The sequence below is a fragment of the Pinus tabuliformis genome, chromosome 1_2, assembly GCF_031772625.1.
Source record: "Pinus tabuliformis cultivar Carrire ecotype Pingquan chromosome 1_2, CPIR1, whole genome shotgun sequence".
Lineage (NCBI taxonomy): Eukaryota > Viridiplantae > Streptophyta > Pinopsida > Pinales > Pinaceae > Pinus > Pinus tabuliformis.
The window spans coordinates 994,597,597-994,624,918 of NC_142298.1; the positions used below are offsets into that span (position 1 = coordinate 994,597,597).

At 37.2% G+C, this 27,322-nt stretch overlaps 1 protein-coding gene across 5 annotated transcripts in view; it reads right to left on the reverse strand.

Annotated features, from left to right (window-relative positions):
• DNMT2 (DNA methyltransferase-2) overlaps positions 1–27,322 on the reverse strand; it is a 320,023-nt gene that overhangs the window by 90,138 nt on the left and 202,563 nt on the right. The window contains exon 10 of one of the 5 annotated variants that reach the window (XR_016252859.1): positions 5,532–5,600. The exons of the other annotated variants lie outside the window; for them this stretch is intronic. The gene's annotated coding sequence lies outside the window, so the exon portion shown is untranslated. The remainder of the gene's footprint in view (positions 1–5,531; positions 5,601–27,322) is intronic. 5 annotated transcript variants of the gene reach the window in all.

A 27,322-nucleotide genomic window follows, 5' to 3' on the forward strand; every position in this document is an offset into this window, starting at 1 on the left:
AGATAGTGATTCTTGGTGATCATGGTGTTCTTCACATGCTTGATCTCTTTCTTCACTTGCTTCTTCTTGGATAGATTGGTCAACCACCTTATGCTCCTTGTGAGAGCACTTCTTCATTGCTTGCTTCTAGGACTAGTCAGCATTCCTTCTTCACTTGCTTCTTAGTCAGCAATCTTATACTCCTTATGTGAGTATTTATTTTGTTGACCTTCATTGCATTGTAGTACATGCCTTCGTGCATGTCATTGGTAAAAAAGATTCTTTCCTACTTGATCAGGTTATAGAACTATTCCCATGACTCAATAATATACATATGATAACATGACTAAAATTTGATGCATTCATACCTCATCTTGATTCTCCTTTGATCATCTTATTTTCAATTGATTGTCCATGGTGTGGCCCTTTTTGCTTCATCTTAGCTTGCCTGCATATCATCCTTTTTCTTGAATCCCATGAATGGGATTCCCAATGAGACATCTGCCTTTGTTTATGAATCTTCTTTTGAAGATTCCATCATAGGATCTTAAAGACCCTTACCCTGCAAATATTTGTTTCCTTTTGATGATGGAGGTCTTCTAAGATTCTTAATCATGATCAATTTTCTTTTATTATGGACGAGGTCCTATTCTAGGTATGCTCCTTCTACATGAATATCTTAAGCTATATCTACCATGCTACTATATTCTAGACGATATTTCTAACCATGCATTTTGTTCTCATTTATAAATGCTCTTTCTACATGAGTATTTAGAACTCCATGTACATCATGCTTCTAGATTCTAGAAGATGTTTCTAGCCATGCAATTTTACTCTATTTCTACATGCTCCTATACTACTTAAAACTTTGAAAGAAGACTTTAAGTAAAGAGTTTGACTTAGTCATAGTAGAGATCTGGAGGATCTTCTTTCTTTTGCTTCTTTTCTTCTTCTTTCACCTCTTGAGTCATGTGAGCTTCTTCCCTTTTTCTTTTGTTGTTGTTGTCCTTCTTTAGTTTAGGACAATTCTTTTTGTAGTATCCATATTCTTGGCATCCATACGATTGGACTTTGGAAATATCTTTGTTGTTTGTTCTTCATGGACCAAACTTGCCAAATTTCCCCTTTCTCTTGGCCATGGTAGAAAAGGCTTGCTCCTTTGATCCCACATCCTCCTTTGCTTTGAGTCTCGTTTCCTCTATCTTGCTTAGAGACCACATTTCACTTAGTGGGGTAGCTTCCTTCTTGCCATATATGCTTCATGTGAAGTTGCCCCAATCCTCAGGTAGAGCATTGAGTTCTATAGTTGTCATTTCTTTGTCTAACATGACTTCCCTTAGCTCTTGAAGTTGATCCCTCATCTCAGGGATCTTCATGAAGTAGGGAGCTATTCCTTCCTTTGATATCTTCATCTTGTACAACTCATGTCAAAGAGATATCACTTCTCCAGTTGTGCTTACCGAGAATAGCTTTACTAGTTTATCATAGATTTCTTTTGATGTTTCAAGTTTGGAGACATAAGGAATGAGAGAGTCTTTGATAGATTCTATTAGAATCCTTTGAGCTCTTGTCTCATCCTTATTGTACTTGGCTAAGGCTTGAGTTTGTCCCTTAGCAAGAATAGCAGCATTCCCTTTGATGTGTTCTAGGAGTTCATTCTCCTTGAGAAGTAAATCAGTTCTCTTCTTCCATGAAAGAAAGTTATCGGTACCTACCAATTTGTTGCTTTCATTGCAAAAAGACATTCATGTATATTCAGAAGGGGACATATACTTACTTGATAGATTTTGATATGTAGTAGACTTGCTTTCTCCTTGAAGACTTTATGTATTGCCTTCCTTAGATCTTGATGTTCTTCAAGTTGCTTTCTCCAAGTGAACTTGACTTGATGATGAGAGCTTCTTGATGACTTGTAGCTTGATGTAGATCCTGCTTTGATTTGCTCTTCTTGTAGGTGCCTTTGTGTAAGGCTCTTCTTCTTGCTTTGTAGTCTTCCTTGATGAATGATAGATGGTAGACCTTCTTGGCTTGATGCTTCAACTTTTGTAGATGTCCTTCCTTGATGAGTGTTCTTGAGATGCCCTTTCCTTGATGTGTAACCTTAGCTCTGATACCATGTTGAAGAATCGAGGGCAATTAGATGTAGAGTGATTCTTCTTGACTTGATAAAAATTTGTGGAGTCTTTTTACTTTTCTTGTTAGCTTAATCTTCTTCTTCTTATTAATGCATGTGTGTGTACTTCATCAAACTGCTACCAAAACATAAGAACAAGAACATAAGATGTTGGCTCTCTGCCAGGGCCAAAACCTCTCTTCTCTTGAGAGGAAAACCCTTCAGTAAGTTTCTCTTATTGAAGTTTCTTATTGATCAATGCCAAACACTAGACCCTTGACTAGAATGTCCTCCAAGCACAAGTCAAGTCCTTCTCCTTTCTGCACTTTGTTCCCCAACACTTCCTTCTTCCAACACTTTGTCCTCCTTCCAACTGTTGTTAGATCTTGTTGAACTTGCTCTAGAAGAGATTCCTTTGATGAGACCCTTTCCTTATCATGATCCCTTCTTTCTCTTCACCAACCAACAAACTTTATATGATTGTAATGGGAGGGTTGTTATGACAACATAGACAGCCTCCTCCTCGCACATGTGACTGTAATAGGCTTTAGAATAGCCCTATTAGTTTCGCTTATCTTCCTTGCTACTTCGCTTGAGTGGGAGGCCCTTTAGGCCTATGTCTCTAGCCCAAATGATGAAATATGTTTGGTTGTGAGTCTCTGTTGTTATGACCCCAGGCAGCGTTCCTCTTCTTCGCACGTGTGCCTGTATTTGCCCTAAAAACTAGCCTCCAACCTTCGCTTATGCTTCCCTTTACTTCGCTGCACTAGAGGCTCCTTGACTTCGTCCTTTTTCATTCTTTTCTTGGCTCCTTAACTTCACTAATTTCAAAGATGATTGCATTGTCTTTTGAGGGAGTCGATAGCCTCTATATATAGAGGTCTATCCCTCCCTTAGGCCGACTTATTGTTTGTAGGCCAACTTGCCTTCTTTGCCTCAGATGGGTTCTTTGGTGATGTCATTGCATGGAGGAGACTTGTTGGCTTTGCTTGGAGGTATTCTCGACTCTAATACATTAACATACATGGTGTAACATGCCCTTAAGGTCTTCAACATTTTCTTTTGATTATTTGACTCACCTATAGCACTTTAACATGTGCTAGACTTATTTCAATGAGCAAGAAACTCATTCACATATATTATAAAAATAATAATTCTTTTCTTGAATAAATACAAATATCAAAGTACATTTATGAAGACCGAACCTAGTTACATTTCCTTCAACAGCTTCAACCTATCATGAAACACTGGATTCTCAAAAAGTTTGATCCCTCTTTGATTGTCTCAATATATCACAGTTGTATCTAGCACATGATCAAATAGCTCTAGATGGAACTTTCGTAGCCACACTGCCTCACAGCTGGTCATATTAGCTATAATTTACTCTGCCTTGGTTGTACTGAGAATGACAAATATCTACTTCCTGCTCATCCAAGAAATCATGGCAGATCCCAAGCTAAAACAGCACCCTGATGTGTAACACTCCAATCCAATTTGCATCTGTATACCCATGTAGTCTTCTATCATCACGAAAAACATACCTTAGCCCATGATTGATTCTAGTACCAGATCACACAAGCCAACAAATAGCTTCAATCAACTATGCAACAAAATCATTCATGTCATCCAGGCTACCACAGCACTCAGAAGTGCTCTTCCATTTCTCGAGTCAGAAAATCCATGCATCAGCGAATTCAACGAGTCCAACTTCTTCAAATTATGCCAAAATCTTGAACAAGGATGTTCACACTTTCACGATTCACCATTTAGCTCCCTCTTACACTAGGCATAGAGGTCCTCAACTCTTGTCAGAAACATATCATGAGCACATAGTAGGTTCATCTTCAACATATTCGGATCATCATTGCTCTTCAAAATTTCTAGCCATCTTTGTCTTGGAAGTCGCAACATATTCAAGAATGTAACTAGGTTCAGTCATCATAATTATATTTAAGTCACAATGAAATGTACTTATGAAAAAGAATTTTATTAATATTATTATGACTTATTAAAGCACGGGTTTCATGCTTGGGTAATCATTTTTTAGGTCAAAGTCCCCATTGAGGACTTCTAGGATTTATACTGAGTCATTAGAGCCATTGTACATTTAATGAAACCCTTCTTGGGCTTTTGAATCATGTAAAAAGAATTAATATTGACTCAAATAAGTTATTTGTGACCTCCACACCAATTTGGCCTCAAACTGGGGAATTCGACTTCACTAGAAGCCTATGTATTGGAGCATTTCAAATTCATTTGGAGCATTCACTCTCTCTCACTCAAGTTCGATATCGAGAAAAAAGAGCTGGAAAAGTACGAAGTAGGAAAGGAGGCTAAAAGGAGAGTGAAGTTGGAGAAGAAGGGAGAAAAAGGCAAGATCCAAATTTTGGGCTATCTATCTCTCTCTCGTGTGGACTCCTTTAGGAGGTTGAAGTCTCACTTGTCAAGCCGAAGTTGTTGTTGTTGTTGTTGTTGTTGCCAGTTGTTGGGTCGAAGTTGTTGCTGCTAGGTCGAAATTGTTGTTGAAGGGTTATCATCTGCAAGAAGGAAGAAAGGGTTGACTTGGTGTGGAGGAAGTTTGTGTCTAGGTCAGGAGTCTTGGATTATCTCTTGAAGTTATTAAGGAAGAGTTGTTGACTAGGTTTTCCCCTACATAGGGGTTTTTCCCCGGCTATCTACCTATATCTGGTGTCTGTGATTTTTGTGCTATTGTTTTAGTAATTGGTTGATGAACTAAAAGATAAAAAGAAGAACATAAAGATAAGAAAGTCACAAGTAGTTATCTATATAAAGAAAAATTTTCCTCCTTTCTGATTTTCTAACATGGTTTCAGAGCTAAGGTGAAGAAGGAAAAAGGAAGTTTAAGGATCTACTAAAAGGAGTTTCAGAAACCCCAAAAGGATTAAGCAAGGGATCATATAAAGAGATCTTATAAGGAAAGAATCTTACTATCTTCAAGAAAAATGTCTAATACAATAAAGGGAGAGAACAAATTAGAAGGAGCATCAAATTACAGGTCATGGAAGAAAAGCATTGATCTCATTCTTAATAAGAACAAAGTCTTGGATTTGGTCAGAGGAAAAGTGAAGAAACCTTCTGAAGGATCTAGTGATGCAGAAAAAGTAAAGTTTAGAGAGTCAGAAATATTTGATATGACACTAGTGGTAGAAGGTATAAAGGACAATCTTGTCCCATACATTTCCAACATGGACCATGCTCAAGAAATGTATGAAGCCTTATCAAAATTGTTCACTATCAAGAACATCGATCAAGTAGCAAGTCTTAAGAATGAACTAAGGACTACAAAAATGACAAAAGATGACATTGTGGCTTCCTTCTTTGTAAGCATAGCTAGAATTAGAGATGACCTTCAAGCCATAGATGAGATTGTACCAGAAAAATAGCTAGTGATTACTACATTATTGGGATTGCCACCTACTTTGAGTGCTTTTGCTTCAGGGCTCAACAACTAGAAAGAAACACCTTCATTCAAACAATTATGGAATGTCTGCAACAAAGAAGAGATGAGAATCTCATTAGTAACCAACAATGAAGAAGAGAAAGTTTCAAATGTATACTCTGCTTATCACAAGAAATGAAACTTCAAGAAGTCAAAAGGGCCAAGAAGGAAGGTAGACATGTCCAAAATATAATGTTTCCAATGTCATAAAATGGGTCACTACCAAAATATAATGTGTCCAATGTCATAAAATGGGTCACTATAAAAGTGACTATCCTAACAATCCGAAGAATAAGAAAAGGAATAGGGACCAAGCTAATGTTGCTAAAGAAGGATCTCCAAAGAAGAATAAAGCCGAAGAATAAGATATAAGGGACCTACACTACTAAATCCTTTACTCCAAGCTTTAGTTGTTTCATTTTTTATTTCTAGTATTTGTAGGTTTAACATATTTTGGAAAAACATATTTGAATTGTTTTTATAAGGTTATAGGTATTCGTCGAGCTTGGAGGGAGCCCTCACCAACTTCCAAAGATAAGTATCTTATTCCTTGTATTACCTTTACATTTTTGGTTTCCTTTACTTATCTAAGTTTGTTTATATTAAATACTAATCACATTTATTTTCATATTTTCCTTGTTTAGGAAAGGTTTGTTGAATACTCAAGGACTATAAAAGAAAGCCTCACAAGACAAAAGCATTGGAATTACAAGGTTTGTTAAGAAACAAAAGGTATGCCTTACACTACAAGTTTTTCTCTCTTCATGATAAAGATATATTCATTTCTACATTACTAACATTATTGTGCCTAGCTCTCTTGAATCATAAAGATTCTTGATTGGGTAATTCTTGCCATTTCAGCCCCCGATTTATCATTTTAGCCCTTTTATCCCCACAAATTGGCTTTCCTTGGCCTTGTTTTGCCTTTTCTTGACCTCTTTTGCCCTAATTTGCCCTAAACCCTTATCTGAAATTTTCAAGGCTAAATACTTGGTGTTTTTGCAAATTTTGAGGCTACATCTTCATCCAAATTTTGGGTCACTTGGGCAAGTGTTTCTACAAGGCCTTGGGCCTAGGGTTTGACCTCTAAACCCTTGTTTTACTTCAGTTTTATTACAACAGTAAAATCCAAAACAATTAAGCCTTAAAATCATATTTAACAATCAAAATCACTTAAAATTGTAAAATCTTAATTTTAATGAGTTTTGGCCACTTGGGCACTTATATTTGCCCTAGATCTAAATTTTTGTTTGCTGAAATTTTCTGCATAAATTGTTGAATCGAGCTTGCAAATTTTTCTGAATCAAATACTTAAAGAGGGCCAAAAATTTTGAATTTTCAATTTCTAGCGAAATTTTACTATTTTTGGATGTATTGGGGATTTTCTTGAGCATTGTTGGGTTGCTGATCTGTCATTTATTTATTGTTGTAATAAATAGATCAGATCTGAAATTTCTAAATCACATCTTCTTTTGGGCATCATCTTCAGTATTTTTAGCTCGCTGATTTGTCACTAATTTATTGTTGTAATAAATTTATCAATTCTTAAATTTCCGAATCACATTTCCTAAAAGCCCTAAAATTTGAAATTTTTGAGTTCTAGTGCATTTTTACTATTTTTTGGCATATTGACCATCTATTTTTTGCATCTTTAGATTGTTGATATGTGGTTGTTTACTGTTGTAAACTAACAAATCAGACCTGAAATTTTACTGAATACATCATTACAAAGTGGGCTAAATAAGTTAATTTACATTTACTAGTCAATGAGAATTTTTGTGTTTTATGTCTAACGAAAATTTCATGATTTGAAGTGGTTTCCTCGTTGTTGTTAACATTGATTAAGTCTGAATTTTTATCCCTGATATAAATTGTTATAGATCTAAAATTGGCTAATCTCATCTTTGCACTCAGAATTTGATATTGATCTTGTAGGTTGGCATAATATCTTGTGTTAAAGTCATTGGTGGATAAGTTGGTTACTTGAAATTTACACTTGCATCTCTTAGCACTCATCTTGTTTAAGATTGTATCACAACATTGTTAAGTACTTTTGCATTAAGATAAACTTCACATAAGTACTTAAATAACTTAAACGATCTTAACTCAAGATAATCTCACCCATAATCTCTTGCATAAGCACACTGGATTTAGATTGAATTAATAATTTATCTTCTAGCATAAGCTAGGTTGATAGAGATACAGGGCAACCCTTCTCACTTAGATTGAGGCGCCTCAACAACTCTTCAGTGGTTACCACGATGACCTTGCAGTCGTCAAATCATAATCTCACCCATAATCTCTTGCATAACCATACTAGATTTAGATTGCATTAATAATTTACCTCCTAGCATAAGCTAGGTTGATAGAGATATAGGGCAACCCTTCTCACTTAGCGTGAAGGGCCTCAGGAACTCTTCAATGGTTAACACGGTGACCTTGCAGTCGTCAGAGCCACAGTCCCTAGCCTACTTCCTATTGGCCTCCTTCCCACAACCTACCTTGGAGCCTAGCTTCAAAATAGTTAAAAGAAGGTTACATCTAGATTAGGGATTTAACTAAAAATAACCAAGATCTCTACATCGCACATAGGTCATAGGTTTTCATATCATTCAGGTTAGTCAATCATATTAAGCAGCCGGTGTCCATCCGGCCATTTAGTTCCAATCTACTATAAGCAAGAATTTGAGACTCCATTAAGGCACTGGTCTCATATTTTAAAATCTAATCTAATCAATAATCTTTCTCGAACTTAACCAATTGGCTAGGCCACTCATACATGTCTCCTTCATATCATTCCATAGAGACTATCCCCGATAGCCTCTTGTTGGGAGATAGCTAGAACGGAGTGGGCGGGGATCAAAGTGACAGCAGCATCCTCAACATTATCACGGTGCCTATACAATCCGGGGAACAACATTTTTTGACGCTGTTGTCGGGGATAGATTTTTCCGTTCTAGGGGTTTACGACAAATTTTTCATGCCAACGCCACAACATTTTATCGCGTCATTGCCGAGGACGAGTTTGCTCGTTGTCAGAGTTTATGACAATCTTCCTATCCTGCAATCCTTCATTTCTCTATCATTTCATTAGCCCGTCAAGCGACACAACATTTTCTGGTGCCTTTATCGAGGACCAATTTATTGGACTTTGGTGTTGACGACACTCTCATTAGTGCTCCTAATCTTCTAATCTTCCATCATTCTTCATCTTCTCATCACCTTATCATTTTTCCTTTCACTAATCCTATCATCTTGTTCATTCACACTCTTAGCACCTGGACGTTTAGGTTGGTTTCCTGTTTTGGGTGGCGACTCCACTTATTCATTCATTTTTCTCAGGCAGGAAGCTCTACTTGATATCCATCTGCTTGATCCTTGACTAACTTTTCGGTTTTTACCTTTTGGATCTTGGAGCTAGATTCATGTTCAAGTGGCGACTCCACTTCTTTCATTTTTTATAGGAATTTATGCTTGTGGATCTCTTATTTTATTGAATAGTGGTCTCTCTCGCTCTGACATCCATCAGCTTCCCTTTCCCCTTAAGCAAGTCATCATGGGTGACTTGTTCGCCCCTTGTCGCTTTACTGACATTCTTCATGATCTTCCGGGAGATGCCATTGATAATTTGCCTTCCTTCACGAGTAATAATGCAGTCACTGCTAGTGAGCACCTTACAAAGTTCATTTTTTGTATGGAAAAGTTTGGTGGCTATGCATATGATGAACATGAGGATGTCAAGATGTGACTCTTTGTTCTCTCGTTAGAAGATGATGCATTGAATTGGTTTTGGAAGTTCCCTGATGAAACTTTTGACTCCTTACAATCAATTTTTTAGGCCTTTGAAGATAAATATGGAAATCAAAGGGACCCACCTTGTGCCTCTGGTACTGGATAGAAAGTTGAAAGTGGTCATTAAGAGATTGTGTCGTATTGCAAACCTTGCAAGAAAATTCATAATGAATCCACTTGTGTCATTGCAAGACGAATCCTCGACAGTGGAAAGGCAGGGATGAGAGGTTGAGTTGGTAGCAACAATGAAAAGGAAAAAGATAAGCAACCTATCAATGAGTTAACTCAAATTATAAAAACTTTGTTCACCAAATTAGAAAAACGTGATGAGGAGCTAGAAAGCATGAAGGTCAATCACTTTGATCAAGTGGCCACCATGCAAAACCATTTGATCACTATGGAAGCAAATCATAAAGAAGAAATGAGTTCCATTCAAGTAAATTATAATAAAGTAATAAAAGACATGAAATCATTTTTCAGAACAAGTTGTCAGCTATAGAGGAAAGACATGATGAGGAGGTAAAGATCATGAAAACTAATCACTCTAATCAAATGGCTACCATAGAGGACAAGTGTGCTTGAGAGATGGAGGCTATGAAGTCTAGTATGCAGAATAATTCGATTACCATAAAAACAAATCTGTCTCTAGAATAACGTTGTTGACCATGGAGGAAAGCCATGCCAAAAAAATCAATGCTATGAAGCATGAACACTCAGATCATATGGGTGCCATGAGAATTGAAAAGATCACTCTTCAGAATAAACTACAAATAATGGAAAAGATACAGGTACATGAACTTCAGCATGGATCAAATAATGAAAGAAAGTAAGAGCCTGTGACAGATCACGAGCCTCCCGATCCACCAAAGCAATTCTCATCTCATTTCCAGGAGGTTACTTGTCCCACTCAATACAGGTTAGTTGGGAGTACCAAAATTGAAAAAGAAGCTAAGAATGGTCAGGCTTATGTGTCACCTTTGATCGAGTACATACAGAATAAGGTTGGGCATACTTCACATTCTTCAGATCCTTCATCCAGGCATTCTCAAAATCAAGACAAGAAATCTACAGTGGTCTCATTATTGACATCACCACCCACCAGGTAGAAAATTAAAGGGCAGAACAAAAGAAAAAGGAAGAAGTTTGATGCATTTGATGGTCGAGAGAAGATTGATATTTGGATGAGTCACAGTCCTAGCATTCTCAGAATTCAGCATGGCACATCCGCGAAGCAGCCCATAGACTTGTCGAAGAGTCGGCAAATGCTCAATGTGCACCATGTTGATGACATTTGATGCCATAGGGTATCGTTTTGTATAGTATCTCTAACCCTATTCCCTTTTATTTCATGTCAATTAGATAGTTTTACTTTCAGCATTTATACTATGTCGTTTACATTTCAGTTTATTAGAGCAGATTCTTCCAGCGATATATTTCTATATATGCATATGATTTCGATTTTGAATGGATATCTATTTGATGGACTTTTGTTTTCTTGGATGCAGGATTCTGGGGTTCTCACATTATTTCATGGAAGCAATGTGTCCCCATATGGAGCCAAATGTTGCACTCAAATTGTCAAAGTTCCAAGGAAGCAGAAGTGCCAATTTTTTCAACAAGGATCGGATCACATATCAGCAATCTGTGTGTCATGGTCATCCCATTCTGCAAGTTATATATTGTAAATGATCTTAGTAAAACCTTGAGTCTATGTAATAACCTAGGTAAGCCTATAATTTGATAACGAATTCCATCCAAGGAGGTTTTTAACTTCGTTGATTACCTGTGTTTTTCAACATGGCTAATCAAAAGAGTTTTTTTCCCTCCAGCGTAAACCCCAAAGCTAGGGTGAAACTTATCATCAAATTATCAGGTGAGTTCTAGTGTTTTTAGTCAAGTTTGATGTAAAAGTGGTTTGGGAATAATTTAAGCTAATTGGCTAAATTATTTTATTACAAATCACTTGGTTTACTAGATCATATTGAGTCACAAATGAGTTATGTGTCTTGAGGGTCTAAGCCAAAGATGTATTCCCTCTTTGAGTCTTGTAAATGAAAAACCTTATACATTAGAGGGTTGGAAAAATAATTAAATCCTTCATGTGTATATTAATTAATTTTTCTGGCAAAATAAAATTAAATCCCAAGCCAGAAAGTTAATTAATTAGAGTCAAATTAAATTGTCTTAGGAAAATAAATTCTCCAAATGGGAAAATCTATGGATCTTAAAAGATTCAATATTTAAAGGACCTCCACCAAGGGAATATTGTATTTTTCAAGGAAATTTGGACCCTTGGACCTTCGTGGTTAAGTCAAAGTCAATTTTTTAAAGAAATTAGCTCAAAATAATTAATTTTGAGAAATTTAAATTGGAATTAAATGATAAATTCGAAAATTTCTCAAAAATAAAAAATCAATGGCCAAGATTAAAGGATTTTAAAGTGTTTATCAACGGTGAAGATTATTTTGACAAGGATCAAAGAAAATAGCCATTATTTTTCCATTTGGAGGATTTATCTATAAATTAGAGAGTTAGTTGAGTCTCTAGTCATCTTGATCTCTGGCTAGAATTGCTACTGAAGCATTTTGTAAATTATTGTCCCACGGGGAACTATTTTTTCTACTATAACAAAAGACTTTGGAATGCAACTCGAGGTGTTCTTGTTCATTGATCTGTGTTAGTATTGACTATCTTGATATATTTTGAAATAATACGGTGTTTGCAAATACTCAATCCTTGGTCTCCAAGTTCACAGACTGTGAGCAAGGATCATCTTGCTTGGATTCCTAGTTTTTATATGGTGGATTAAATCTTCGCTAGGGCTATAGTGAGCAATAATTTTTCTGAAGCGTTTTAGCCATTCTTTCAAGAAAAAATATTATAAAATTTATTTTCTCAAAATTTATTTAAAAAACTCATGTACAATTTGTAAAATAATTTTGTAATTTTAAGTGTAAATTATTTTTCTAACTTGGGTTGGGGTTTTAGATCTATTTTGTATATATTTGGGGTTTGGGTGTTTTTATTTTCATTTTTGCAGGTTGGATCAAGGGATCAAGTGAAAGAAGAGCTAGATCTAGGCCCTTGAGGGTAAGATCTAGTCTCTGGACAATTTTGCAGGGAAATTTACTAAAGATTTGACGGCAAAATTCATATCCGAAGAACAAAAAAAGAGTAGAGAACAAAAATGTTGACCGAGTTTTCCCCTAGAGTGGGGTTTTGCCCTGGCTGCGTGCCTATATCTTGTGTCCTCTACTATTTGTTCTTTGGAATTAGTCTTCATGATAAAGAAAAGATAAATCAAACAAAAGAATAATAATAATGAAACATCGCAAGATATTGTCATAATAAGAGAAATCGATTAACTGCCACTCCTTGGATTTCTCAACAGTGTCTACCTCTCCCACTCAACTAGGGAGGATATACCCATTCCAATGAAGGAATGCACCCATTGCTATAAAAGGAATGTACTCAAGCTCCCTCTTAACCAGGGACTTGACCACGCCTCCCCTTAGCTTTGTGGAGATCATGAGACAACCAGCTGCTTGTAGGACTCCCTCTTTCAATGTCATGAATTTCTTCCTTGCTAGGGAGCCTACATCTTTTGGGACTTCTTTGTAGGCCATCGACCATCCATCACTTTCATTTATGAATCATGTCAGTCATGTCATCCTTTCTTTCATCGGAAAGTGATTCACTAATCCATATCTAGCTTTCCTTCATACAGCTACCTTTTCCACATTATATTTTCTTTAGGGTCTTATCATCCCACCACATGAGTATCAGTTATAGATGACATCTACAACTCTTCCTTTGGTAGCCCTGCATTAGCCCATCTAGATGTTCAAAAATAAAAAATAAACATCAAATTACCTTTGTGATGGTCTTACATCATGACATCTGCTTGTTGTATCAACATCCTACATTCATATTGACACATCTCCAAAAAGACATTAAATGTCGAGGGTCATCTTCCTTTCCAGACTTCTTTGGAGTCTTCATACATTTTCCATGGAGATATCATGGTCAATTATTCTAGTTATCAGATATTGATTTCCTTTTTTAGGTGACATTAGTTGCATCTTTCACAATCTCTCCTTACTTTCTTCACATATTGCTTCTCAAGGACTTCCATTTATAGTTCCTTCATTTTTATGAACCACCTCATATTCCATATGAGGACTTATTATGCTGATTTCATCTAGTCAACATGTGAACCATGCCTTTATGCATCTTTCCAAAGGAGGATATCCTTTTCTCTTGATCATGCTCATGAGGTGGAGCATTTATCCATACTATCTGGTACTATATGACATGTCTCAATTTTATCAAATACAAGCATACATACCTCATCTCTTCCTTTTGGTCATCTAGACTTCCTTCAACAGCTTCCTTGATTGAAATAACTTCAATCACCTTAACCCGCTTCACTTCTTTTGACATCATACCATCATTCCATAAATCCTATACAAGGTGGGATTCTCAGCAAGACACTTGTTTCTTCTAGTAGGTGAACCTTCCAATGAAGATTCCAAAGGAGGATTTTGATCATCCTCATCCTCCAAATGCCCCTTGTTTGAATGATGTATGATGAGCTCTATACTAGATGGATTTCTTTTTCCCATAAGTACCACTTATGCTTCTAATGAGGTTACCAAGAGCTAAATTCTTCTATAGGTGACAGCCATAGACTTCTATTTCAACTATCTTTCACACTTCTTTATGACGATGTCACGAGCTCTTGCTTTCAATCATATGCTTCTATGATGTCATCTCCTAACATGATGCATCCTATCATGCTTCTAATGATTCCTACCATGATAGTTATACTTTTCAATAGAAAACTTGAAACAAAAACTTGAAAAGAACTAGGTGAGAAAGACTATCTCGATAATAGTAGAGATCTTTTACTTCCACCCTATTGGATTTCTTCTTTTCAGCTTCTTCCACTTCTTCAATGATATGGGCTTCTTCCCTTCCTCTTTTGTTGTTGTCCTTCTTGAGCTTTGGACAATCTCTCTTGTGGTTCTCGTATTCATGACAGCCATAGCATTGAACCTTCGACATGTTCTTCTTCTTTTTCTGAGGACCAAGCTTCCCAAGCTTCCATTTTCTTCTAACCATGGCAACAAATGCTTGAGCTTGTTCGCTTTATCCTACATCGATCTTTGCCTTCAGCCTAGTTTCTTCGATTTTGCACAATGACCATAGTTCATTGAATGGAGTGGCTTCCTTCTTCCCATAGATTCTTGATATGAAGTTGCTCCATTCCTCTGGTAGTGCATCGAGCACTATGTTAGTCATTTACTTGTTAGAAATTATTTCTCCCAACTCTTGGAGTTGGCTTCTTATTTCTGACACCCTCATAAAGTATGAGGCTATTCCTTCTTCTTTTGATATCCTCATCTTGTAGAGTTATTTCCTTAATGAGATCACTTCTCCTACAATGCTTACAGAGATAAATTCTACAAGTTTGTCATATATTTCTTTTGATGTTTCTAGTTTTGATACATAGGGAATGAGGGGATCCTTGATGGATTTTATGAGAATCCTTCGAGCCCTTACTTCCCCTTTCATGTACTTTGCAAAAGCTTGAGCTTCTTTCTTCGAAGTTTTTGTGATTGAGCTCTTAACATGTTCCACAACTTCATTTTCTATGAGAATTAAATCAGTCCTCTTCTTCCACATAAGAAAGTTTGTAGACCCAACCAACTTGTTGCTCTCCTTGCAAAAAGACATTTTTATAGAATCAGATGTGTACATAAAGGTACTAACTTGCAAAGATATTCTTGATGACAATATTTTCAACTTGTTGCTTGCTTGATTTTGATGACGATATAGAGAATGGGAGATTTATTCTTGAAGAAGATGTCTTCCTACAAATAGTGATTCTTGTTTAATGATAGGGAGATCTTGATTTCTTGATGATGCCAATAGCGCCTTTCTTGCTTCCTTTGGATGAGTATACTTCAAGATGCTTCGATCTTCTATTTGAGTAGAGATAAGGGTCATTTGAGATCTTCTACCATGAGATGATGATTTGAGCAAGGTTCCCAAGAATGCTTCTAGTGTAGACTCTTTTCTTGAATGAGCTAGGGTTTTTGAGATCTTCTTCTTGTTGAGTTCCTTCAAAATGACAATGTAATCCTTGACCTTGTAACGCTTTTGAGATGAGAGGTCCTTCTTGATGATTTTCTAGAACTTCGGTCCTTGAATGTCCTTTATTGAGCTACCCTTCCTTAACTTGTTACCTCAGCTCTAATATCATGTTGAGAAATCTAGGGCAGAGATATTAGACGCTTTATCTTGCTTATGATAACTGTTTGTTATGTATTTTTAATTTTACTTCATTTGTTTCTTCTTTTACTTTCTTATTATTATGTGTTCTCTTCATCAAACAACTACCAAAAACATAAAGAACAATGAGACAATGGGCAAAAGATATAAGCGATCAACCAAGGCCAAAACCTCTCCAATTTTGAGAGGAAAACCCACCGAATTCTTCTTATAGAATCTTCAATTGATGAATTCCAACACCAAGACCCTTGACCTGAGAACCTCTCCAAGACCAAGTCAGAAGGCTTCCTTGAACAACTCTTCTTCTTCTTCAAGTCAACGCTAGTCAAAGTGACTTTTGCACCTCTGATTTCGATTGCACTGGAATTTTGGCCTCTTTTCAAAGACTTGTAATTTTTAGCCTACCTGCAATTATAGAGATCCCACATGTGTGAGCTGATTGGGGCATATGTTAGTGGCTTTTCTCCTTCGCTTGTCTTGAATACTTCTTCTTGAGATCTCGGCCAGCGAATATACCCTTTACTTGGACTAGATCTCGGTTTCCTTGAGGTCTGCAATACCTAACAGCAGAAACCCTAGCTGCAGTCACACGTGTGAGGAAGATGACCAAAAAACAATGCCAAAATACTTTGATCTTCTTCTCTTTCCATTCACTAGATGAGAGGCTCCTTTCTTCCCTTTCCTCGCACTTCCTTCTCCCTTTCAAATGCTTGATGTGTGTCTCTCCAAGTGAGGTCGAGTACTACTTTATATAGTGATCTCTCCATGCAAATAAGCCAACTTGACATCTTCCATAGACCGACTTGTCCTTTTGATAAATCAACTTGCTTCTTTTGAGGACTGACACGATTGCGCACTTGTGACAAGGTCTTGGAGGGTCTTTTGACTCTTACAATGACTCAAATAAATATGTAACATGCCCAAGAAGGGTCTCTCATACATGACAAAGACTCTTTTGACTTGTAGACCACATGACAAGCCCTAGAAGCTCTCAATGGGAGCTTTATCTACAAAAATAAAATTCCTTGAGCATGAAACCCATGTCTCAAGCATAACAAAAATAATTTTCTTTTTCTTTTTTACACCAATTACATACAAATCCTGATTACACATGTCATTATGAAGACTGAACCTAGTTACATATTTCAACACTTATTGACTCAATACACCCTAGAAGCATGAAAAACAAGCTTTGACTAGAAAATAATAATAATAATAATTTATTTTTCTTATTTTTGTTTTTACATGAAATACATATTGATACAAGTATAATGATAATTATGAAGACTGAACCTAGTTACATTTCCAACAGAGGGTTGACTCATCACTTTTAAGTCATAGGGTTTGACTAGGAGACCAATGGGATGGTCGAAGAGATGGACTGTGATTACTCTCTTAGGTCATGTTGATTGAGAGACCATTGCATATGGTCAGAGAATATGGCCTCATGAACAATGTTGATTGATTTGATGCTACCAGTGGTCTTTATGGTGAGACTAATCTCTCCCTTAGGTGTTTACCAAGAGACATACGGTTTGGTCAGAGAGATTGATCTTGAGAGAGAATGAAAAGTACCTCTCTGGCTAAAGAGGGAGTGTTGGAATTTCAGTAGCCATGATCGGTATTTTCATCATGAAGTAATTAGAAAATTTGAATTTGTTTATGCCTCACAAAATTTACTCAAGTCGGACTCCTTTTGTTCAAGTCGGTTGGGCCCCTTTAGAGGCACCTATTCGACCCCCTTGAGAAGTCTATATATTGAAGATCCCTCCTCCTCATTTGGGCATCAATCTATCTCATAATGAGCTTTGTTCCAGCGAAGAAAGGAAGGATGGAGGGGACCACAAATCTCAGAAGGCTTGACATACATATTTCTAGTCATATATTATCTTCGATGTCTTGTTTAGCTAGATGTATTGATGAATCGACTCTCTCTCTCATAAGGAAAGACTTTGTTTGGTTTTCCCCTTGTGGGTTTTGCCCTAGCCATAGGCCTAAATCTTTGTGTCTCTTGTTTATTGTCTCATTGTTATTTCTATTGCTCTTTCATTGTTATAGATCTGACCCAGAAATAATATAGATCTGATAACAAAATATAAGACAATGCAAATAAACCCAAAAATAATATGAAATGATTCTTTATTAATCAAACCCTTATGGTAGGGCAACACCATACAATCACTCCTTAAGGAAGGAGAACACTCCACAAGCCATATGCCTGTTCATACAATAATCTTTCACTATATCTCCATGTGGAGTCTTTAGCCTTTATATAGGCCTCATACATACAATACCATGGGTCATTACCATGGTTCCCTCATACCATCAACTAATACCATGGGCCCATTACATTATTATTAACTACTTGTGGTCCCTTATATGACATGGGTTAACCACCTTATTTATTACTATGGCCCATCCCATTATTACATTATTACCTTGGGTACCTCCCTTGGTACCCCATATTATCCCCCCTAGGTATATAACATTCCACCCCCCTAAGCATGTTTCGTCCCCAAAACATGGGAAGAACACCAATAATAAGATCTACTCAAAAGAGTAGTCCACTGATACCATGCACGTGCATCTAGCCATCCAAGAGAAAGGTGAACCCTCGATCTCGCTGGTTCCTCGCTGGCTTGAGATGGAAGTTGACCATGGCAGCTCTTCTGTGTTGATGTGTAGTAGGTGGATCTTCTCTCCTCGCTATCCGTCATGTGACTACTTGGTTTCCATCTTGATGGTTGTCTTGCGGGGTGATGTGGGTGATGATTTGTTGAAGTTTTAACCCACGATGGCTTTTTATTTACTTCACCCTGTTGTGGTGCCTGTTGTGGTGTCTTCTTTTTCAATATGACTTCAACCACTGAGCCCTCCTCTAATGTATCATCACCTGTAACATTTTCTTCCTCAGCCTCTGTTTGTGTTTGATTGTTGATCATCAAAGGCTCATCATCTGATATGTCAGCCCCTGGAACATCTTCCGCTTCAGCCTCCATGTGCTCTACCTGCTTATTGATGGAAATATCCTGTAATGTAATTTTCTTCTTTTTATACCAGATCTTTAGGAATTTCTTCTGCACATTAATATTGATAGTACCCATGGATTCCATCCAAGGATATCCCAAAACAACATCCATATTATCCATATCTGAAGCATAAAAATCACCATGAAGCACATACTTATCCATAGAAAGCTTCAAATCCTTATAAATTTGAACATCCTCATCATCAACCTGTGTATTTTCAATTTGTTTTGCTGGAACTTGCAATTTTTTTGCCAAATTAACATTGATGAAATTATGCTTGCAACTCGGATTTATAGAAACAATGATTTTCTCTTTCTGAATCAATCCATGAACCTGCAATAAAGATATACCAGTAGGAAATAACCCCACATGTTTCCCCTTATCTTGTTTTCTAGTCTGAGACCATTTGTCCATAAGGAGTTTTTCCATTTCTTCATTCGAGAATTTGGACAAGGCTATATGGCCCAGTGAGTTCCACCATATGGTGGCCTCTTCTTGCAAAAAAAGTGGTACCATAAACTTCCATCTCTCCTCAAATATTTTCTTTAGGTTTTGTATGAATTCTTCAATAGTAGGGCTATCATCTTTTCCAATAAAAGTTTCCATGAAGAGGGTTTGAAAAAATTTCACTTACTTTGGCGAAAATTTGAAATTGTCACAGTTTCGTCAATATTGCTCAGAATCTCTATTATAACCTGTTTTTAGAAATGGAACAATCATTCTGCATCTGCCCATGTGGTAGAAATCTTGATCCAGGCACTTGAAATTTCAGATCTGTGCTGCTACTCTCCCGCCGTCACCAAAATTTCTGCAAAAAGAGCTGATTTTAAATCAGCGATATCTCCCTCATCCGGACTCCGATTCGACTGATTTTTTTTTTGAAATTGGGTATTTTTTCCCAAAGAATCCAGATCTGCAATTAGATTTTGCAGATCTTGTACCAGGACGTCTAGATCTGCGCCGCAAAATCGCTGCCCTGAAAATTGTCTACAACCCCACTGATTTTTAGATCAGTGATATCTCCTTCATCCGGACTCCGATTCAACTGATTTTTTTTTTGAATTCGACTATTTTTGCACAAAGAATCCAGATCTGTAATTATATTTTACAGATCTTGCACCAAAATGTACAGATCTGACCTGCAAAGTCGCCGCCCCCGAAACCCTACAAAAAAAAAAAAAATCTCCACTTTTGTGCCCAAGAAAGAGCTCTGATATCAATTGTTATAGATCTGACCCAAAAATATATGATAATAAGATCTGATATGAAAAGATAAGATAATGCAAAGAAACCCAGAAATAATATGAAATGATATAAATGCTTCTTTATTGTATCAAAACCCTTATGGTAGGGCAACACCATACAATCACTCCTTAAGGAAAGAGAACACTCCATAAGCCATATGCATGTTCATACAATAATCTTTCACTATATCTCCATGTGGAGTCTCTAGCCTTTATATAGGCCTCATACATACAATACCATGGGTCATTACCATGGTTCCCTCATACCATCAACTAATACCATGGGCCCATTACATTATTATTAACTACTTGTGGTCCCTTATATGACATGGGTTAACCACCTTATTTATTACTATGGCCCATCCCATTATTACATTATTACCTTGGGTACCTCCCTTGGTACCCCATATTATCCCCCCTAGGTATATAACATTCATGTTCAAATGGTTGAAGTTTTCTTGTATAACTACTTGATGGCGTAATATGAAGTTGTTGTTGATTAATCATTAAAAGTAGTTATGATGTGAGAAAATTTGTTCTAGTTTGCTTTTGCTGGAAAAATAGCAAAACTTGTCATTGGTTCTTTGGGATTTAGCACTCATATGTCCACATTTATGGGTAGGGCCTAGAAACTTTGCCCTAAGAGATCAATGCAGCGAAAAGAAACAGAAAGAGGAAATCATGGCAACAATAAAATAAAAGAAAGAAAAAATCAAAATGCAAAAGTTAGTCAGGGATATAAACATTAGCATGCTGGCAAAAGCCTAGCATGAGCTCTACCTTACTCATATGGGCATTGTGAAATTTCCTTAGTTGCAGCAACTGGAATTTAATCTTCTATATATTAGAGATTATTTGTCTTCAAAAATTTAATTACGGAAAATAACGATTAATTCACTACTACAATATTCACAAATAAATACAGGAACTGAGAAATAATGCACACACAAAATTATTGACACTAATATTTTTTGACAAATTGTCCCTAGAAAACCCCAACGTGAAGAAAATCAATTATGCAAACAGGTTTTATATTATTAATAAATCTTCAATAAAATTAAGAAACACAAACAGCTTGCCTCTTACTGGCAAAGCTTCGACATACAATATCTCCATTGACAAAATCAATATGGAAACTCAAGTTTCCTTCTGCAAAATTAACTCGACCTCCTCAATGCAATTTGCACTTCTTGCCTGCTACACGCACTGGTTGAACTAGAAATGTGTATGGCTCTCTCTAAAATTTGCACTACCTCTGAAAATCAACTCCAACAATGACCTCTACCTCTTGAAAATCTACTAAGAAACTCGCGCCTCCTCCAACACCTATCTCCAGCAACTGGAAATCAGTGATATCAGAACCGGACTGGAGCTAATGGAACCGACCAGTCCGACCAGAATGGGGACCAAACCAATCTTGTTCGAGTTTTGGAACCAAAAATGGTTGGTTCAATATCAAACCAGCCTTTTTTCACCAAACGATCATTTTTGCATTGAACCAGTCAATTCTATATCAAACTAGTTGGTGTTGAAGAATCTAGGGCAATGAGGTATAGTAGGATTCTTCTAGACTTGATAACAATTTGTGAAGCTCTTTTACAATTTATCTTGTTAGCTTAATCTTCTTCTCTTCTTATTAATGCATGTGTGTTTACTTCATCAAACTGCTACCAAAAACATAAGAACAAGAACACAAGATGTTGGCTCTCTGCCAAGGCAAAACCTCTCTCTCTTGGAGTACTAAACCCTTTCATAAATTTCTCTTATTGATCAATGCCAAACCCTAGACCCTTAACAAGAATATCCTCCAAGCACAAGTCAAGTCCTTCCCTCTCCCTGCACTTTGCTTCCCGGCACTTCGTTCCCCGGCACTTCGTCCTCCTTCTTCCTTCTTCGACTAGAGATAAACCTTGTTTATGTGAGCTCTAGAAGAGATACTTATCTTTTATACTTAGTAAGATCCTTCACCTATGGATACACCTTCCTTCTCTTGACCAGCCAAGTTTCTTCTTGATGTGTAGTTGTAGGCTTGATGTGACAACATAGCAGCCCTAGTTTCTCACATGTGTGGGTGGTTTCCTTGAATATTAGGCTCCTTTGACCTTTGCTTGGGAGAGCCTCTCCTTCGCTTGAGCCTGATAGGCCTAACTTTCAAGCCCAAACAATAAGATATATATGACTGTGATCTTGTTGCTGATGTAACCACAGACTATCCTCTATTTCTCGCACGTGTGACTGTTTTTCACCCTAAAAACAGTGCCTTCAACTTCGGTTTAGACTTCTCCTTCTTCGCTACACTAGAGGCTCCTTAAACTCGACTTTTCTTCACCTTTTCTCGGCTATCTTTCTTCGTTGATTTCAGAGGTGTGTTGGCTTGTCATTGGAGGAGTGGACAGCCTCTATATATAGAGGATTATCCCTCCTTTAGGCCGTCTTGAGGCCGACTTGACGACTGTAGACCGACTTGATTTTTCTTGCTTCGAAATTGCTTCTTTGATGATGTCGTTGCATGGAGAGGACTTGACTTTGCTTGGAGGGATATCTTTTGACTCTTGTACAATATATACATGTTGTAACATGCCCTTAAGGGTCTTCAACATTTTCTTTTGACTCTTTGACTTACCTATAGCACTTTGACATGTGCTACACCTATTTCAATGAGCAAGAAACTCATTGATAAATATAAAAAAATATATATTTCTTTCCTTGAATAAATACAAATATCAAAAGTACATTTATGAAGACAGAACCTAGTTACACTTTCTTCAACAATTGGTTCCATATAAGTTGATCAAATATGTTTGAAACACAATTTTTTAAGAAAAAATAGGAATTTTTCAGTGGGACGACCTAATATTCAAGCCTATGGCCTTGGTATTGTTAGTTTTTCAATGTTCTATGTTGTAATAATCACTTTAACAAATTCTTCTTTCAATATCAGTCATGTTTTCCAATTTATTCCAGTCACCCAATAACCGTAAACAATTGTAGATAGAATAGTAAACAATATGCACAATAGAAGACAACCAAGATCAATGAGACAGAGATTTAGGTCAAAGACCAGGGAAAAACCCCATAAGGGGGAAAACCCAACCAAATTCTTCTTCTATTAGATGTTCATCAAATGTTCAACAGAGATACATAGTCCAAGTACATTCAACAAGTCAAAGGTCAAAGCCTTGACTATCCAAGTCAACAATCCAATATCCAATCAAAGATGAGACAAAAAGTCAAATCTGGTCAAAGTACCAGTCTGTAATTTCAGCCATGTTAAAGTCAAAGTCAACAATAGTCAACACAACCCTAAGCAGTCAAAGTCAATAGTAGTCAACACAACCCTAAGCAGTCGAAGTCAATAGTAGTCAACACAAACCTAAGTAGTCAAAGTCAACAGTCGAAAGTGCTCAGAAAATATGGTCAAGGTAGCAATAAATTCAGTCTCCTCTACCTAGTCAAACCCAGTCAAAACAATTGAAGAATTCAGCACACAAATCAATCAAAGTCAAAAGTTGGCCTATGAAAACCCTAGCTTCAGATTTGCAGTCAAAGATGGTCAAAGTGTCTTGAAAATTTCCGTCAACATACCAATCAAATCAACCTTCCAAAACAGATCAGATTCCAATCAAACCAAGTCAAAGTCACCCCAAGTCAAAGTTGGTCAAAGGAGGCCGAAAATCAGAAAGTCAACGCAGTCAACAGAAATCTCCTCTCTCCTTCACACGTATGAAATCAGACCCTGAAATCTCAGAAGTGATTGAACCAAATGAAGGAATGATGTGTGATGTGATGCCTCCAAGTGATGCCAAGTTAGGTGTATTTATATGTGGCTTAGGAGGTAGAATTTCTCCTCTAGGCCGACATGTACTTTTCAAGATGACTTGGACCCATATTAAAAATAATATTTTTCCATGTGCAAAAATCAATTTTTCTAAGTGCAAGTGGGGTCTCCTTAGGATTTGTTGGCCTTTTCTAAGGAGGGAATTGCTCCCTTAGTTGCCAATTTTCAACACTCTCTCTCAACTAGAGAGGAATTTCCAACTGCATCATAAGTCTCATCTCGGAGGTATTTGTCTCATCATCATCATTGCATCATATCATATCTCGTCTCTGCTCATCTCTGTTCATTTGTTGAACAATGATGTCTCGAGCTAAAGAAGAAGAATCATCATAGGAGATATTAATTTACCACTAGGGTAAAGATCCTTTGAACCCTATATCCAAACCCTATGTCTGACTAGTTGAACAAATAGTCCATCTAGATAATAGGCGAGATCAATTTATCACTGGGGTAAAGATCCTCCAAACCCTATATCTTCAACAATAGGGGAGATCAATTTTCCACAAGTGACAAAGATCCTCCAAACCCTATGTTGTTGAATAAAGTTGTCATTAATCACATTATAGTTGAATTGTTGAAACAAACCCTAGATATTGTGCAAACCCTAGGAGACCTAAACCCTAACTACTTGACTAAACCCTAGGTGCATGTGTATATTAATGAAATTCTAGATGCACTTGCCATAACGAAGCACTAGCAATGATGTCATTATGATATCATGTTTGCATTTTTGAAGCTAGGCATGTCGGTCATTAATGATGGCAAGCCAATAACTTGCCCTTATATGCATTGCCCAAGCTTTGTTTTAAGATGCCCTAAGAAAGAAGTTACCTCGTTGAAGATGCCTATGAACACATATTGAAAAGGCACCCTAGCCTTGTTGAATGATGCTCATAATTACCATGTGATGAAGCCCTAATCTAGTAACCCTAGATATATAAATATGTCAAATAAACCCTAGTCCTTGTATGCAATCCTAATGCATGAATATCACATGCACTAGCATGTCAAAATAGTGAAAAAAATCTAATCCACTTGATGCTCTAATTCCATAAAAGAAATTCTTTAATAGGGTTGTTATGAAAAAATATGCATATGATGAAAGAAAAATTAAATTTCCATCATTAGAGGTCATACCTTGAAGGGAATACTATATAAGCTTATAGAGGAGGTCATAAGCTTTCCAATGAGTACTCACTTGCCTCCTAATTCCTTACCGTTGAAGAGAAATCAATTTTTGAAATTAGCATATGTAAAAAATTGTCAAACTGTCCAAGCTGACTTGAGTAGGCTCATAACCCTCCGCAAAGAGATATGTCCCTTTAGAATATGGAAAAACCACTATAAATATAAACCTAAATTCGTCCATTCAAGCTTAGATTTTACGGTGGAGACAAGACAAGAGGTAGAGAAGCAGTCGTAGCTTAGAAAGGCAAGGAAGACAAGTTTGTGGAATTGTTCTTGGGTTAAATAGTCTCCCACGGGTTCAAGCTATAAGCTCGAAGTTGTCGTAGTTTCTGTGGCTGAAGTTGTCGTAGTTGTTGTGGCCGAAGTTGTCATAGTTGAAGCTACAGTGGTCAAAGTTGCCGCAGATTTCGTGGTCGAAGTTTTCGTAGTTTCAGTGCTCGAAGTTGTCATAGTTGTCCTGGTCGAAGCTGTTGTAGTTGTCGTAGTTGTTGTGGTCGAAGTTGTCGTAGTTGTTGTGGTCGAAGTTGTCGTAGTTGTCGTGGTCGAAGTGTTGATTTATTGGGATTGGAAAAATAGATCTTATTGAAGTCTTCTCTTGAGAAAAAAAGGGAAGAGTTGGAGAACTTTGTGAAGCAGCATATTGAAGATTTGTGGAAATCATTGAAGACCATGATGCATTGAAGCCATCATGAGGTGACCTTGAAGAAGTTTTGTTTGGGTAACATGAAGAGTTGTGGAGACACCTTCTAAGAAGACAAAGTTGTCATTGATGAGCTAAGTGCTTTGGAGATCAAGGGCATTGTTGAGGGTGAAGATTATTGTCAAGGTTGTTTGCAGAAGATATTGGGAGCCTTAAAGAACTATTAAACTTATCTTGACAAATTGAAGTCGTCGGTTGGAGCCCTAGAGGATAGGAGTCCTAAAGAAGACCAGGTTGGAGCCTGTACCAGAGATAGGGTTGGAGCCCCATAGAGACAAGGTTGGTGCCTTAGAAGATAGAGTCGGAGCCCTAAAGCATAGGAGTCCTCAAGAAACCAGGTCGGCGCCTGTACCAAAGATAGGGTTGGATCCCTAGAGGTTGGTGCCTCAAATTGACAAGGTTGGAGCCTTAGAAGTCCAAGTCGATGCTTGGCAAATACAGGTTGGAGCTTGGAAGATTGAAGATCGGTGTCTTCATCTAACGTTGGAGCCCTACATATATTGTACTTGATTTATTGAAAAAATTAATAAAAGCATTTATTCTTATTGTTCATTTTGCATTCTAAATATAAGTGATCTAACTGGTAAAAGTAACAATTGAAAAGGAATACAGATTCACCCCCTGTCCCCCCCTCTCAATAATTCCAACATATGTCACCCAACATGAACCTTAGTGATCAAGTGGTTGAACAATGCGCATCCTAGACGCGTCTGCCAAGGTAAAGATCCTTCAAACCTAAGTCTCCTCACTCATTGACAAGATGATTGGCAATCCTAACAAGCCCAACTTGTGGGTAGGATGCATGTTGGGGTATGTACTCCGTCAAGTCCTGAACTTGACTAGGGGAGATCAACTTATCAACAATGACAAGGATCCTATAACCCTATAGCTCCAAAGGAGTACCCCATGCCTCCCAGGAGCTCCCAAAGCTCAATGTTCATGATCAATCATGACTCCCTCCAAGAAGAGTCACATCCACCAGTCTAAGTTGCTCTATGAAGACCAAGAACTTCCCTTTCGGCAACGGCTTGGTAAGAATGTCGACTATCTACTCATCATTCAAAATGTGATGGAGTCATACAGCTCCTCTTTGCACCATATCCCAAATATAGTGATATTTGATCTCAATATGCTTAGACCTATCGTGGAACACGGGATTCTCTGAAAGTCAGATCACACCCTTGTTTTCGCGGTATATCACAGTCGTATCCAGTGCTTGCTCAAACAACTCTCGAAAGAGCTTCCTCAAGCATACTACCTCACAACTAGCCATGGTAGTAACAACGTACTCAACCTCAACCGCGCTAAGGGCCACAGACTTCTGCTTCTTGCTCATCCAAGATATCATGGCAGACCCCAAGCTAAAGCGGCACCCAAATGTTCTCTTCCCGTCAACAACATTTCTAGCCCAAAAGGTGTTGATTTTTGGTAGCATCGGATGTGCTCTAAGTCTCAAATTTTGTAGGGAGGCTTGACGCTCCAAAAAACATTTTGAGAAATTCCACTCGGAGACAGTTTTATTGAAATAATTAATTATTTTTAATGGGTTACTAAGTCTAAACTTAGGAAATTAAAATAATTAATGGGTATTAATCTAACTGTGGGTGTAACTTCTAGAAGAAGACAAGGATCAAGTAGAAATGATCTTAACCATTTATTAGCTTCTAATTTGGGTTGTTGAA